Raw genomic sequence first — 16,438 nt, forward strand, 5'->3', positions numbered from 1 at the left:
TTTGTACAAATATCACATAAATATGTTCTAATTGTAAAAAATCAAGTGTGTGAGCATATAGAGTAACCTAGTATATGGCCAATTTGGAGATTGTTCCTCAAATATTTGAATATGTATCCTAGCCACAGCAATCAGACAAGAAAAATAAAAGGTATCCAAATTGGAAGAAAAGAGGTAAAATTGTCACTCTATGCAGACATGTTACTATATATAGAAAACCCTAAGGACTCAAAGGGCTTCCCTTGTGTCTCAGATGGTAAAGAATCCACTTACAATGTGGAAAACCCAGGTTCAATCCCTGGGTCAACAAAATCTCCTGGAGAAGGGAATGGCTACCCACTCCGATATTCTTGCCTGGAGAATTTCATGGACAGAGGAGCCTGTGAGCTACAATCCTTGGGGTCACAAAGAGTCAGACACGACTGAGTAACTAACATGTACACAAGGACTCCACAAAAATTACTAGGTCTAATAAATGAATTCAGCCAAGTAGCAGGATACAAGATTAACATTTAGGAATCAATTGCATCCATTTATACTAACAATGAAATATCAGCAAATGTTAAAAAAAAAAAAAGAAAGCAACCTTTTAAAATTGCACCTCCCCAAAAAATAAATAAATAAAATACCTAGGAATAAACCTGACCAAGGAGATGAAAGTTTTATACACTGAGAACTACAAAACATTAATAAAGGTGATAAAAGAGGACTCAAAGAAATGGAAGGATATCCCATGCTCTTGGGTTAGAAGAACTAATATTGTTAAAATGGCAATACTGCCCAAAGCAATCTACAGATTTAATGCTATTCCTTATCTAATTATCCATGGCATTTTTCATAGAACTAGAACAAATGATACAAAAATTTATATGGAACTATAAAAAATGCAGAATTTCTAGAGCGATCCTTAGGAATAAAAAACACATACCTCCTTCAGACTTCAGACAATATACAAAGCTACAACAATCAAAACAATATCATATTAATACAAAAACAGGCAAGCCGATCAATGGAATAGAGAACCCAGAAATAAACCCATACACCCACAGTCAATTCATCTTCAAAAAGGAGGCAAGAATATAAAATAGGGAAAAGACAGTCGCTTCAGCAAGTGGTGCTGGGAAAGTTGGACACCTGTGTGTAAATCAGTGAAGTTAGAACACACCCTCACACCATGCACAAAGGTAAATTCAAAATGGCTTAAAAAGCTAAACATAAGACATGGCACCACAAAACTCCTAGAAGAGAACATAGGGAAAAACATTCTCTGACATAAATTGTACCAATGTTTTCTAAAGTCAATCTCCCAAGACAATAGAAATAAAAATAAATGGGACCTAATCAAACTTCCTTTGTACAACAAAAGAAGCCATTAAAGAAAAAAAAAAGCCTATATAATGGGAGAAAATATTTGCAAATGATGTGACAAACTAGGGCTTAATCTCCCAAATGTACAAACAGTTCATACAATAAAAAAACCTAATCGAAAAATAAAAAGACCATAATAGACATTTCTCCAAAGAAGACATACAGATGACCAGTAGGCACATGAAAAGATGCTCAACATCACAAATCATTAGAGAAATCAAAGCAACAATGAGGTACCACCTCACATTGGTCAGAATGGCCATCATTAAAAAGTCTTACAAATGACAAATGGTGGAGAGGGGGTGGGGAAAAGGAACCTTCCTACACTGTCGGTGGGAATGTAAGTTGGTATAGCCACTATGGATAGTAGTTTAGAGGTTCCTGTGAAAATTGAAAATAGAATTATTAATACCATATGGTCTAGCAATCCCACCCCTGGGCATATACCCAGACAAAGGTATAATTCAAAAAGATACATGCACTCCTATGTTCACAGGCTCTTTGAAAAGAACAATAGTGAGTCTCTGTCAGGCACAAATACATGTGATTGTGTGTGAGGGTGAATAAGTGGGAATACAGGGTGCTAATTTTGTGATTAAATCAATATCTTTACTATTTCTGTCCTACTTGACCTTCAATTGCTAATAAATTATAAGATGTTCTCCTGATTATGAATTTGTCAATTTCCCCTTGCATTTTTATCAGTTTTGCTTTCTATATTTTAATGCTTTGTTTTTGTTCATGTTACCTTGTAGTTTTAATGATACAATTTTGCTTGTGTCATTTATTTTCTAATTGAATTATTTTTTAAAAGTTATTTTTAATTTCAAACATCTACAAAAGCATAGAAAATAGTGTAATAAAGCCCATATTATTACTGAGCTTCAACAATATCATCATATAGCCGATTTTATTTCACTCATACCTCCCTACTATTCATCTCATCCATAGTCTCCTTTGATTCCATCATATTATTTAATCTGTAAATACTTCAGTATGTATCTCTAAGACATAGAGACTTTTAAAAAGCATAACCATGATCCCATTACAATGTATAAAATATAACAAATGAATTCCTTTTGTTTAATGTTCCTACCATTACTTTTTAATATTACTTTTTCTTTTTTATTGTTATTAACTTGGTATAGTTTTCCATTTGTTTACCTTCAGTGTTCTTTTTTCATTTTGATTAGGTATGTCTTTTATATTTAACATCTATGCTCTATTTACTTTTAATCTAATCTGAGATTATCTTGTAATAGAAATATATATGTCATATTTTTGCCATTTCATTTCTATTTCGACTTATTCCTGCCATTTTTGTTTTCTAGTTACCATGCTTTTTTGTTCTTACTTTTTTTCTTTCTCCTTTATTGCTAGGTTGATACCCTTTCATTTCTTAGTTTTAATTTTGGATGTGAGTTTGAAGCACTTTATGTAAAATGATCACCCATTTTTTTCCTTCAAAAAATTTCATTAAAAACTAGTTGCTTTTTGGGAATTATCTGCAAGCCTCTTTGATCAATAATTCTAATTTTTGAAATTTAGACATACTTAAGAGCAGTCTTCATTTCAGCCTTGTTTGAAATAGTCAAACACTGAGAATAACACTGAGATATCCATAAGTAAGAAATAGTTCAAATAAGTTGTTAGCCATATAATAAAATGTTTTGCCACCATTACAAGTAACAAGATAAGGTTAATACACTGGCATTTATAAATTTTTGTTATTGTTCAATCACTAAGTCGTGTCTGACTCTTTGTGACCCCATGCCTGGACTGCAGCATGCCAGGCTTCCCTGTCCTCTGTCTTCCAGAGTTTGCTCAAGTTCATGCTCATTGAGTCAGTGATGCCAAGTAACCATCTTATCCTCTGACACCCCCTTCTTTTGCCTTCAGTATTTCCCAACAGCAGGGTCTTTTCAAATGAGTTGGCTCTTCACATCTGGTAGCCATAGTATTGAAGCTTCAGCATCAGTCCTTCCAGTGAATATTCATGGTTGATTTCTTTTAGTATTGACTTGTTTGATCTCCTTGCAGTCCAAGGGACTCTCAAGAGTCTTCTCCAGCACCCACAATTCAAAAGCATCAATTCTTCAGTTCTCAGCCTTCTTTATGGACCAGCTCTCACATCCATACATGACTACTGGATAAACCGTAGCTTGGACTATATGGACCTTTGTTGGCAAAGTGATGTCTTTGATTTTTAACACACTGTCTAGGTTTGTCATAGCTTTCCTTCCAAGAAGCAAGCATCTTCTAATTTCATGGCTGTAGTCATCATCCACAGTGATCTTGGAACCCAAAAAAAAAATCTGTTACTGCCTCTACTTTTTCCCCTTCTGTTTGCCATGAAGTGATGGCATTTATAAGTATCCAAGATAAATTAAGTGAAAAAAGTTGCTAATTTTTTCCATATTTTATCAAATTATTGTATATATATATATGTGTGTATGTATGTATGTCTATATGGAAAAATATACATAAAATCACTGTCAGTTACTCTCTGTGAGAGATTTCTACTTTGTAAGTTGTGTTCAGTTTTATTTAAATTATTTTAGTTGAGGTTATTAGTTTTCAGACTATTTGCCTAATTTCAATTAGAGTATATTTCAGATGAGCTTCCTATTCTTTATCTCCTTTTTCTTTCAATTGAGAATTGAACTCATTCTGCATAGAATTTGACCTGCCTTTTTACCCCTTAAAATAGTTCCTTTCAAATATTATTAATAGGATGTATTCCAAATCAGTTATAAGAACTGTGAATTATATCCTGATTGTTCAGTCTCTATTAGCTCTAAAATTTTCCACTTCAACTTTTGACTACATGTGGGGATGCAGAAATGGGTCTTCTTGTGAGTTGTCTCTAGTTGAAATGTGATTCTTCATATCCATACAATCATTAAAAGTACTCTGTTATCACAAGTTAAGGCATTTCTCTGAGGCTGATTTAGGAGTATAGGTTATAACTCTTCCAAAACACATTCTCTGTAATAAATGTTCTATTCAGGAGACTCTTAAAGCAGTAGTCATCTTTGCTGTGACTTAAGCAAAGTTTTAGAGTGAAAGTAACTGTTCCCCAGTATCTTACAATGCTATATTTTTCAGCCTCTAGTAGTGTTCCCTTTACTGTGTATTCAGCATTTTAGGCTGATTTATGTTCTCTCAAAAATCCAACATAATTTTCTTTCTTGAATTCAAATCTGACCTTCATTCTCTGCATGGAAATGAAGTGTGTTTCCGTTTAGTCAGTCAGTCTCTCAGTTGTGTCCGACTCTTTGCGACCCCATGAATCGCAGCACACCAGACCTCCCTGTCCATCACCGTCTCCCGGAGTTCACTCAAACTCAAGTCCATCAAGTCGGTGATGCCATCCAACCATCTCATCCTCTGTCGTCCCCTTCTCCTCCTGCCCCCAATCCCTCCCAGCATCAGTCTTTTCCAATGAGTCAACTCTTTGCATGAGGTGGCCAAAGTACTGGAGTTTCAGCTTTAGCATCAATCCTTCCAAAGAACACCTAGGACTGATCTCCTTTAGAATGGACTGGTTGGATCTCCTTGCAGTCGAAGGGACTTTCAAGAGTCTTCTCCAACACCACAGTTCAAAAGCATCAATTCTTTGGCACTCAGCTTTCATCAGAGTCCAACTCTCACATCCATACATGACCACAGGAAAAACCATAGTCTTGACTAGTTGGACCTTTGTTGGCAAAGTAATGTCTCTGCTTTTCAATATGCTATCTAGGTTGGTCATAACTTTTCTTCCAAGGAGTAAGCATCTTTTAATTTCATGGCTGCAGTCACCATCTGCAATGATTTTGGAGCCCAAAAAATAAAGTCTGACACTGTTTCCACTGTTTCCCCATCTATTTCCCATGTAGTGGTGGGACCAGATACTATGATCTTCGTTTTCTGAATGTTGAGCTTTAAGCCAACCTTTTCACTCTCCTCTTTCACTTTCATCAAGGCTCTTTAATTCCTCTTCACTTTCTGCAGTTTATTCTAAAAATAGTTTTCTTCCTATTTTTGTATCTAATGTTCTATATGTTCAATGTCTTCTGTGAGAAATATTCTTTTTTCCTTAAACTTTCTCCCAAAATAAAAATGTCAGAACAAAGCATGTGACTTAGTATCTCATGATAGAAAAAAGCTTCATGAAGAAATTTGGCAGACAGCTTTATTCACTGTCCTGAAACTCGTCCTGGGATCAGTTGTGGCATTATATTTCCATTGTGGGTATTAAGAGTATTCCATTGTGGGTATTAAGTATTTTGGGTTTCTGCCCAAAATACTGTGTGTGTTTCCCCCATGTGGTGGACTCACAGGGTCAGCTCTAAAAACTAGGACATTGTCAGTTCGGGATAAGTCTAATTTTTTTTTTTTTTATAAAGAAAATATATGCACAAAATTTATTTCATGTTGTGAATTTTCTGACAGCTTACCCATAATAGTACTTACATGGATGATTTCTTTCCAGTAGAATTTTCACATGACTTTGAAAATATTTGTTAAAATTGGAAGTTTCCCTTGTTTTTCAGTTATAAGGTTTCTATCCCATGTACATTTTTATATGGTTTTTTGTAGGTATAATTTATTTACAAATCAGTAAGTGAAAGAACTGGGACTTATACCCATACTGCCTGATTTCAAAGTTCCTGTTCTTTGTTCTTAAGTATTGTGCATGTTTTCACTTGCATATACTATTGCTCTTGTCTTGGAAACAGGCCTTACTGTGTTGCTGGTTTTTTTTTCTAAAACCTAGACCATATAGTCCCTTCTACTTGGTTTCAACCCATGACCTGTTTTATATTCAAGTATTCATGATGGTTTTTGTCATTAGTCAGCCTAGGATCAGTACTGTTCAGCATTGTACAGTACAAGGCACACTAAGGAGGCCAAACAGTTCCAAGTTAACAACCATAAAAAATAAGATTTTGCCTCCTTTATTCATGAGACCAAGAAAATGGGGATGATTTGAAACTGATTCTAAGTTATCCCCTTGTGCAGTGCAAGAGATATATTAAGATGCTATAAAAATTTAACAAAGTAACTTGCCCTTGGTTGCAAGACCAAAAGCCAGAATTTGAACCTAGGGTGAATGACTCCAGAGTTCATGCTTCCCTATTCCTCTTCCAGCTGTCATGTCTATAAACTAGGGAGGCTGTCCCTGCTTTGGCTTCCTCATTAGATTATGGGGGTTCTAGGCAAGAAATGTGAAGGTCTTTTGTAAAAGATAGAACTTAGACAGTATTGGTCTGACATTTGGTAATTTGAGATCCTCTTGTGGCATTTGGAGAACAAGTATCGGGGATTTCTTTTTGCATGCCACAAATCCCAAGGAGGATCCCATGCCCCACCCACCCCCACCAACAAACACACACATACTCATCTTCCAGTTCTAGGTTTTCAAAGACCTGCTCCCACAAGAAACATCCACCCTAGAAGTATCCCTTTCCACCATAGTTGATTCTCATTCAAGGCCCAATGGAATGATCCCCAAGCATTTCATATAGAAACCATGATGCAGAATTCCTTTTGGATTCTTGACTGCCATCTGAGATGGTCTTGCCCCTCCATCACCTGGTAGGACTTCATGAAACACATGGTAGACACTCACAAATCCTCCTGTGCCTACCCACATTGCTCCACCATATTAATGGAAAGGTTTTGGAACCCTGTCTCTACTCAAGGGATATCTTAACAACCTCAGAGAATTGCAGTTATCCTGTCTGTGGAGCTTGTGATAGTGCCTCTCTAAAAAGAAATAAAAGATATTTTTGTATCTTTTTAGTATATTTTTATTGCTCTTTATTCTTAATAAATTTCACTCAGACCTCAGCTCCTTAAGTGAATGGCTTCTGGGCATGTTAATATACTTCTCACAGCAAGCACATACTGTTTATGTGTCTTTTAAAAATTTACCTTGAATTAATTCCTGAAAGGTTTTAACTTGCTTAAAATTGATGAAAAATTATTCATTTATAGAGTCCTTGAGTGTCAAATTTTTTATAAATTGTTGGATTTGTTACTCTTTTAAGTCACCTGTTTGTAGCATGATTTTAAAAGAAAGAAGAGAAGGGATTTATACAAAACCTTTTTTTTTTCACTTCCTTATAAATTAAAGCATTTCAGACTCATTTATATTGACTTTTTACTGTTGTTTCTGTCATTTAAATGTTGAGTATGATTAAAGCTCTGGGAATTGGTGATGGACAGGGAAGTGCTGCAGTCCATGGGGTCACAAAAAGCAGGATACAACTGAGCTACTGAACTGATGATTAAAGACATTGATAGCTTCAGTCAGCTTTAACACCATGCGGCTACTGCTACTTAAGTCACTTCAGTCATGTCCGACTCTGTGCCACCCCATAGACAGAAGCCCACCAGGCTCCACCGTCCCTGGAATTCTCCAGGCAAGAACACTGGAGTGGGTTGCCATTTCCTTCTCCAATCCATGAATGTGAAAAGTGAAAGTGAAGTTGCTTAGTCATGTCCGACTCTTTGCAACCCCATGGACTGCAGCCTACCAGGCTCCTCCATCCATGGGATTTTCCAGGCAAGAGTACTGGAGTGGGTTGCCATTGCCTTCTCCAAATGTCAACATTCACTAGGCTGAATGGGCATAAAAAATAAGAATATTTGTCAATCAGAAATCTTCCAACAAACAAAAGCCCAGGAACAGATGGCTTCACAGCTGAATTCTACCAAAAATTCAGAGAAGAGCTAACACCTATCCTACTCAAACTCTTCCAGAAAATTACAGAGAAAGGTAAATTTCCAAACTCAGTCTATGAGGCCACCATCATCCTAATACCAAAACCAGGCAAAGATGCCACAGAAAAAGAAAACTACAGGCCAATGTCATTGATGAACATAGATGCAAAAATCCTTAACAAAATTCTAGCAAACAGAATCCAACAACATATTAAAAAGATCATATATCATAACCAAGTGGGCTTTATCCCAGGGATGCAAGGATTCTTCAATATTTGCAAATCAATCAATGTGATACACCACATTAACAAATTGAAAGATAAAAACCATATGAGTATCTCAATAGATGCAGAGAAAGCCTTTGAAAAAATTGAACATCCATTTATGATAAAAACCCTCCAGAAAGCAGGCATAGAAGGAACATACCTCAACATAATAAAAGCCATATATGATAAACCCACAGCAAACATTATCCTCAGTGGTAAAAAAATTGAAAGCATTACCCCTAAAGTCAAGAACAAGACAAGGATACACTCTCACCACTACTATTCAACATAGTTTTGGAAGTTTTAGCCACAGCAATCAGAGCAGAAAAAGAAAAGGAATCCAGATTGGAAACGAAGAAGTAAAACTCTCACTGTTTACAGATGACATGTCCTCTATATAGAAAACCCTAAAGACTCCACCAGAAAATTACTAGAGCTAATCAATGAATATAGTAAAGTTGCAGGATATAAAATTAACACACAGAAATCCCTTGCATTCCTATACACTAACAATGAGAAAACAGAAATTAAGGAAATAATTCCATTCACCATTGCAACGAAAAGAATAGAATACTTAGGAATAAATCAACCTAAAGAAACAAAGGACCTATATATAGAAAACTATAAAACACTGATGAAAGAAAAAATGACACAAATAGATGGAGAAATATACCATGTTCGTGGATCGGAAGAATCAACATAGTGAAAATGAGTATACCACCCAAAGCAATCTATAGATTCAATGCAATTCCTATCAAACTACCAACAATATTTTTCAGAGAACTAGAACAAATATTTTCACAATTTGTATGGAAATACAAAAAACCTCGAATAGCGAAAGCAATCTTGAGAAAGAAGAATGGGACTGGAGGAATCAACCTGCCTGACTTCAGGCTATACTACAAAGCAACAGTCATCAAGACAGTATAGTACTGGCACAAAGACAGAAGCATAGATCAATGGAACAAAAATAGAAAGCCTAGAGATATAAATCCATGCACCTATGAACACCTTATCTTTGACAAAGGAGGCAAGAACATACAATGGAGAAAAGACAGTCTCTTTAACAAGTGGTGCTGGGAAAACTGGTCAGCCACTTGTAAAAGAATGAAACTAGAACACTTTCTAACACCATACACAAAAATAAACTCAAAATCGATTAAAGATCTAAACATAAGACCAGAAACTTTAAAACTCCTAGAAGAAAACATAGGCAAAACACTCTCTGACGTAAATCATAGCAGGATCCTCTATGACCCACTTCCCAGAGTAATGGAAATAAAAGCAAAAATAAACAAATCAGACCTAATTAAACTTACAAGCTTTTGCACAACAAAGGAAACTATAAGCAAGGTGAAAAGACAGCCTTCAGAATGGGAAAAAATAACAGCAAATGAAGCAACTGACAAATAATCTCAAAAATATACAAGCAACTCCTGCAGCTCAATTCCAGAAAAATAAGCGACCCAATCAAAAAGTGGGCCAAAGAACTAAACAGACATTTCTCCTAAAAAGACATACAGATGGCTAACAAACACATGAAAAGATGCTCAACATCACTATCAGAGAAATGCAAATCAAAACCACAATGAGGTACCATCTCACGCCAGTCAAAATGGCTGCTATCAAAAAGTCTACAAACAATAAATGCTGGAGAGGGTGCAGAGAAAAAGGAACCCTCTTACACTGTTGTGGCAACGCAAACTAGTACAGCTACTATGGAGAACAGTGTGGAGATTCCTTAAAAAACTGGAAATAGAACTGCCATATGTCCCATCAGTCCCACTGCTGGGCATACACACCGAGGAAACCAGAATTGAAAGATACACATGTACCCCAATGTTCATCGCAACACTGTTTGCAATAGCCAGGACATGGAAGCAACCTAGATGTCCATCTGCAGATGAATGGATAAGAAAGCTGTGGTACATATACACAATGGAGTATTCAAATCAGATCAGTCGCTCAGTCATGTCCAACTCTTTGCGACCCCATCAGTTGCAGCACGCCAGGCCTCCCTGTCCATCACCAACTCCCGGAGTTCACTGAGACTCACGTCCATCGAGTCAGTGATACCATCCAGCTATCTCATCCTCTGTCGTCCCCTTCTCCTCCTGCCCCCAATCCCTCCCAGCATCAGAGTCTTTTCCAATGAGTCAACTCTTCGCATGAGGTGGCCAAAGTACTGGAGTTTCAGCTTTAGCATCATTCCTTCCAAAGAACACCCAGGGCTGATCTCCTTCAGAATGGACCGGTTGGGGTATTACTCAGCTGTTAAAAAGAATACATTTGAATCAGTTCTAAGGTGGATGGAAACTGGAGCCTATTATACAGAGCAAAGTAAGTCAGAAAGAAAAACACCAATACAGTATATTGATGCATATTTATGGAATTTAGAAAGATGGTAACGATGACCCTATATGCAAAACAGCAACAGAGACACAGATGTAAAGAACAGACTTTTGGACTCTGTGGGAGAAAGTGAGGGTGGGATGATTTGAGAGAATAGCATTGAAACATGTATATTATCATATGTGAAATAGATCGCCAGTCCAGGTTCAATGCATGAGATAGGGTGCTCAGGGCTGGTGCACTGGGATGACCCTCAGGGGTGGGATGGGAAGGGAGGTGGTAGGGAGGATCAGAACGGGGAACACTTATACACCCATAGCTGATTCATGTGAATGTATGGCAAAAACCACCATGATATTGTAAAGTAATTAGCCTCCAATTAAAATAAGTTTTTTTAAAAAAAGAATATTTGTCTTGCTCATGGTATGTGTTACCCATAACTCTCCTGCCCTATATATGCTTATATCTCTCTGTTTTAACCCCTTTCTCTCTCAGGTTTTTCGGTTTTTAATTTTATTTATTTACATCACCCACTGCATCAATTTCTAAACCAATACCACCATGTTTCTTTTCTCTTTTTCCCAAGGTTAATCCTGCCAGTGCAGTTTCTTTGACATTACTGCTATCAGGCACTCCAGTGAAGAAAATTAACCTGCTCACAGGATTGGTATTCTAGTCTGATAATGATTTGATTTGCTTTCTTGTTATTGATTTGTGCTCCAGCTTTCAGGTTGAAATAGATCAAGTTCCTGACAGGCCCATTACCATAAAGACCTCCAATCAACTGTTTTCTGCTCTAGGTCTGTCATTCAGGAGATAACCCTTGAGGATATATGTTATCAACTCTCTTTCATCACTGCTTTTCATACTGCCAGGTCATCCTCTGTAAGCAACTTGGATCATTGCATGTCTTCTATTGCCCACAGGAGCATCTGTGGGTCACCCATCCAGTGCTTAGAGAAGTCCATTGGTGTCACAGGTACCAGGCCTGTGGAGATAGGGAAAAGGAGGTAAATGCAGCTCTGAGGTCATTAGTGTAGTTTGATACTCATTCACAGGACTTTGCTTGTGACATTTGATACGAGGTAAGAAAGTGAGATGATAGAGTTCTACCTCTCTTTTGTTGTGATTAGATCACAGGTGGGGTGGGTGAGTGATTGTTCTCCAGTTACCAGACAGGAAGCTCACTTTACCTTATTAAATTGTCACCCTCTCTGTATTAATAGGAATCAAACAAAATATCCCTTCTTGCAACTTTCTTATTATAGCTTAGTAAAATGCTTGCATACAGTTAGTCATTCACTTGTTTAGCAGTAAACGTGGCAAATACTTCTCAGTATCTTGAAATAAACTCAAAATAATTAATTTATATATTGTTTCTTGCTATGGATCAGTGCTATTGTTTATTGCATTTTTTTTTCTTCAGAAAATGTCAGCTGTTTCTGATTTGTCAATGATGTCAGATTTCCATCAACTTTATTTTCTATTTCACTCCTTAATTGGGGCAGGTTGGAAAGAAAAATGCCAGTACATATACAATATGCTAACCAACCTCACATCCCACAGAGTTTTTAGAAGGACAAGCTAATTCCCAGGACTATGTAGGAATACTAGTTTGCCTCTTCACATTTTTCTAGCAGTGTGGAGGAATTCATTGTCAAGTCAGACCATGATACATTTGAAGGTTGATCTGGTCAGTCATGTGTATCTGCCTCTTTCTCATTTGCTTATTGGCAAGTAGAGCATGTCCCTGGTTCTTTAGACAGACTGAATTTATAAGGATCTTGTCCAAGGATAACCTTCATTCTTTTGACCTTTCACAGTTGCTTGCTTGCTTGCTTTCCCCATTTTGCATTAACTGCTTTTACACTGGAATTGTCAAATCAGGTTTGGTGACTTTGTCAGCAGCAATGAGGGTAAGAAACCAGATTTTCCCATGCAAGGAATTAATGCCCTTTTGTATTAGTAATTCTAAAAATTGGTTAAAATGTCTTTGATTTTACTGTCTTGGTTTTTTACTTTCTCGAAGTCTCTGACAGTTCATATCTAAAGCTGTTTTGATATGAACTCTGTTTTAGTCTTTTGAACAATTCCAAGCTAAACAGATTAACTTAACCAATATTTTTTAGTGAATGATTTATTTTTTTTAACAGTCTGACAAATAAGATTAATTTGTGCTCAAATCAATGAAAAACAGTCACCTTTCTTTGGTGGCTGCTGAGCACTATGTTTTCTGTAATTTGCTCACAGAACTGCTGAGACTTTGTGAATAGAAGTCTTGGGAAAATTTTTAGATCTCCAGCTATCTTTGTTTATGGCATTGAAGGTTTTAAAAGGTAAATGTGATAGATATTGTTTAGTTTTAATAGCTCAAGTTTTGGGAAGACCTTAAAAAGTGTTTTAAAATGTTTTTAATTACTTATTTTAAAAGAGGATATGTACCTCCTAAAGTTAAATTGATGTGGCACTTCTTCCAGCCTGAGTCTGAGAGTCAAGTAAAAGGAGTTTGCTAACATAATCTGAACATAACATCTGAACATAAAAATTGAACTCTATAATTTCAAAAGCCTTTTAACAATTTTTAACATAACATTCTTATTTTTTCTTCAAAATACTTTCATAAAATGAGCTAAACAAGTAATAGTAATATAGTACGCCCATTTGAAAAATAACTTGCAAATGGAGCTTAGTTGGTTAGTGACAGAATTGGTATTCAGGTCTGTCTTTATTGTTTTTGCTTTTCATCCTGACAAAATTTAACAATGTGTAATAGTAGAACAATTTGGTAAATTCTTATGTACTCATTATTTAAATGAGTAAAAGCAATTGTTAGTAATTTGCATTTACTGTATTTGCTTCTTTTTTTGCTGTAGATTATAAAGCAAATCTACGACATTTTGACTTTTACCCCTCATAATTTTAGTAAGTATATATCGAAAGTAAGGAAGGGGCTTGCCTGGTGGCTCAGTGGTAAAGAATCTGCCTGCCAGTGCAGGAGATGTGGATTTGATCCCTGGATCAGGAAGATCCCCTAGAGAAGGAAATGGTTTCTCCCACTCCAGTATTCTTGCCTGGAGAATCCCCCTGGACAGAGAAGCCTGGCAGGCTACAGTCCATGGAGTCACAAAAGAGTCAGACACAACTTAGCAACTAAACAACAACAAAAGTAAGGAAAAGGAAATTTTCTTAATAACCACAATACCATTATCACACCCAACACAATTAGCAATGATTCTGTAATATTACAATATTTTTATTCATGTTTTTCTGGTTGTTCCCAGAATGACTTTGTTTTATAAATAATCAGGGTTGCAAAGAAGGTCCCCACAAGGCACTAGTTGTTACATCGCTTAAGTCACGGTTAATCTAAAACAATACCCCTCACCCCATTATTCTTTTCATGATGTTAACTTGCTTGGGGAGACTTAAAAGATTGGTCTTTAAATCTGAAATTTGATGTTGCTTCTATTATACTAAGCTGCCTCAAATGTAAATTTTAAATGTTAAAGAAATACAATAATAAATAGAAAACAACTCTGCCTAACCTTAAAATTAAAAGTAGAATTTTTTATTTTAAAGAGTTCACAGAACAGTTTACAGTAAGTGAAATGTTGTAAGAATTAATTTCATAAGCGACTTTAAAATCAAAATAAAATCCAAAGTAGTAACTGTATCCTTGTGACTTTTATGTCTGTATTAGCATTTTGACTAAATGTAGTTCATAATAGTGAAGATGAACAAATAAATAAATTTTGGTGGTTTGGTGTTTTAATCCCTAAGTCATGTCCAACTCTTGCAATCCCATGAACCTGTAGCCCACCAGGCTCCTCTGTCCTTGGGATTCTCCAGGTGAGAATACTGTAGTGGGTTGCCATTTCCTTCTCCAGAGGATCTTCCCGACCCAGGGATCAAACCCTTCTCTCCTGCATCACAGGCAGATTCTCTACCAACTGAGCTATGAGGAAGTCCTAATAAATTCTAGTGTTTGGCAATAATATAAGTTTAGTCCAATTTTTCTTTTCAGCTGATTAGAGAAGTGCAAATTGTACATCTTAACTCTGTCACAAGTTCTGTTGCACGTATCAGAAAACTCACAAACATGTATTTTGTTGTTTGTAAATACCTTGTCATCTTTACTGTTCTTACCAAAGAGCAAGTATTAAATATTGGTCATGTACTGTCAGTGGTAATAGTATGTATTTTACATTATTATGTCCTATTCTTGAGTATTTCTTCATGGCTATATAATCTATCTCAGCATCCAACTGGCCTGCTAGTTAAATGCCTAACTTCCAGAAATGGCAACAATGAAGAATAGTGAAGAGGATAGGAAAAAGAGGCGAGAGTTGCCTTATCAGAAGGATTGGAGCAGTCACAGAGCAGGGACACACTGCTTTGTCTCCTGTGGCCTGGCTAAGTGGGCAGGGCGATATGCTTGGTTGATATTACTTACTGTTCAACCTGGAAACTGTTACATTTTTCCTACCATTTTCTTCCACTGAGAGACATTAAAGTCACTCCATAAGGATGCAGCAGTATTGTTTTGCAAGCCAGCCTTGGCAGAAAGACAAAGACTTTAATTTTTGGTTATTTCCGTCTAACTTTTTCATCTCTATACCTGTGATAAGCCTTGTAGGCAGTCTTTCAAAGGAGTGCATCAAGAGAAAGATACTGAAATATTCGGGTGCAGTAGCTTCCCTGTGTTAAGTCTTCATTGCTGTAACTAATGTTTCTGCCTGTGCACTGGCTGTACAGCCCCTCTTTTGAGACAAAACCTGAGTAAATAGAGACACATTCTTTCCAGATGCTAAGCTTTCCTGTCCCTGTCTGTTATTCAGTTTTCACCAGAGGATTTAAGGATAAAGTATAGGATTCTGCTGTGTAAAACTAATTCCCTAGCTTTTCCTAATGGTGTGTAGAGTTTTGATTCCCTAAGGCACAGTGTTATTTCCAGAGTTTTCTTCAATTTGCATAACTGGTTTATCTGACTTCTTTCCTCAGAATAACAGAAATGAAATGAGATGACACTATAAAAATACTAAAAGCTTCTCAAATTAAAGAGTAAAATTATTTACACATAAAATGATGAAATATTTTGGGCATATCCAGGCATATAACTACCAGGCACACAAACAGTGCTCAATAAATACTTTCCTAAATAATCATAATAAAGCTGTTTCTGTAATAAAAATATACTTTATGAACAGCATTTAAATATCTATTAAAGAATAGATTCTTCTGAAATCTGTTGAATAAAGTGTGTTCTCTAATATACTAGTTATCAGTTCAGTTCAGTTCAGTCACTCAGTCGTGTCCAACTCTTTGCAACCCCATGAATCGCAGCACGCCAGGCAACCCTGTCCATCACCAACTTCCGGAGTTCACTCAGACTGACGTCCATCAAGTCAGTGATGCCATCCAGCCATCTCATCCTCTGTCGTCCCCTTCTCCTCTTGCCCCCAATCCCTCCCAGCATCAGAGTCTTTTCCAATGAGTCAACTCTTCGCATGAGGTGGCCAAAGTACTGGAGTTTCAGCTTTAGCATCATTCCTTCCAAAGAAATCCCAGGGTTGATCTCCTTCAGAATGGACTGGTTGGATCTCCTTGCAGTCCAAGGGACTCTCAAGAGTCTTCTCCAACACCACTGTTCAAAAGCATCAATTCTTTAGTGCTCAGCTTTCTTCACAGTCCACCTCTCACATCCATACATGACCACTGGAAAAACCATAGCCTTGACT

General features: G+C 36.6%; 1 protein-coding gene across 1 annotated transcript in view; it reads left to right on the top strand.

The window, feature by feature from the left end:
* The window catches only part of PHKB (phosphorylase kinase regulatory subunit beta), a 227,041-nt gene that overhangs the window by 196,239 nt on the left and 14,364 nt on the right, over positions 1 to 16,438 (top strand). The gene's annotated exons all lie outside the window — the stretch shown is intronic.

The sequence above is a fragment of the Bos taurus genome, chromosome 18 (assembly GCF_002263795.3).
Source record: "Bos taurus isolate L1 Dominette 01449 registration number 42190680 breed Hereford chromosome 18, ARS-UCD2.0, whole genome shotgun sequence".
Taxonomy (NCBI): domain Eukaryota; kingdom Metazoa; phylum Chordata; class Mammalia; order Artiodactyla; family Bovidae; genus Bos; species Bos taurus.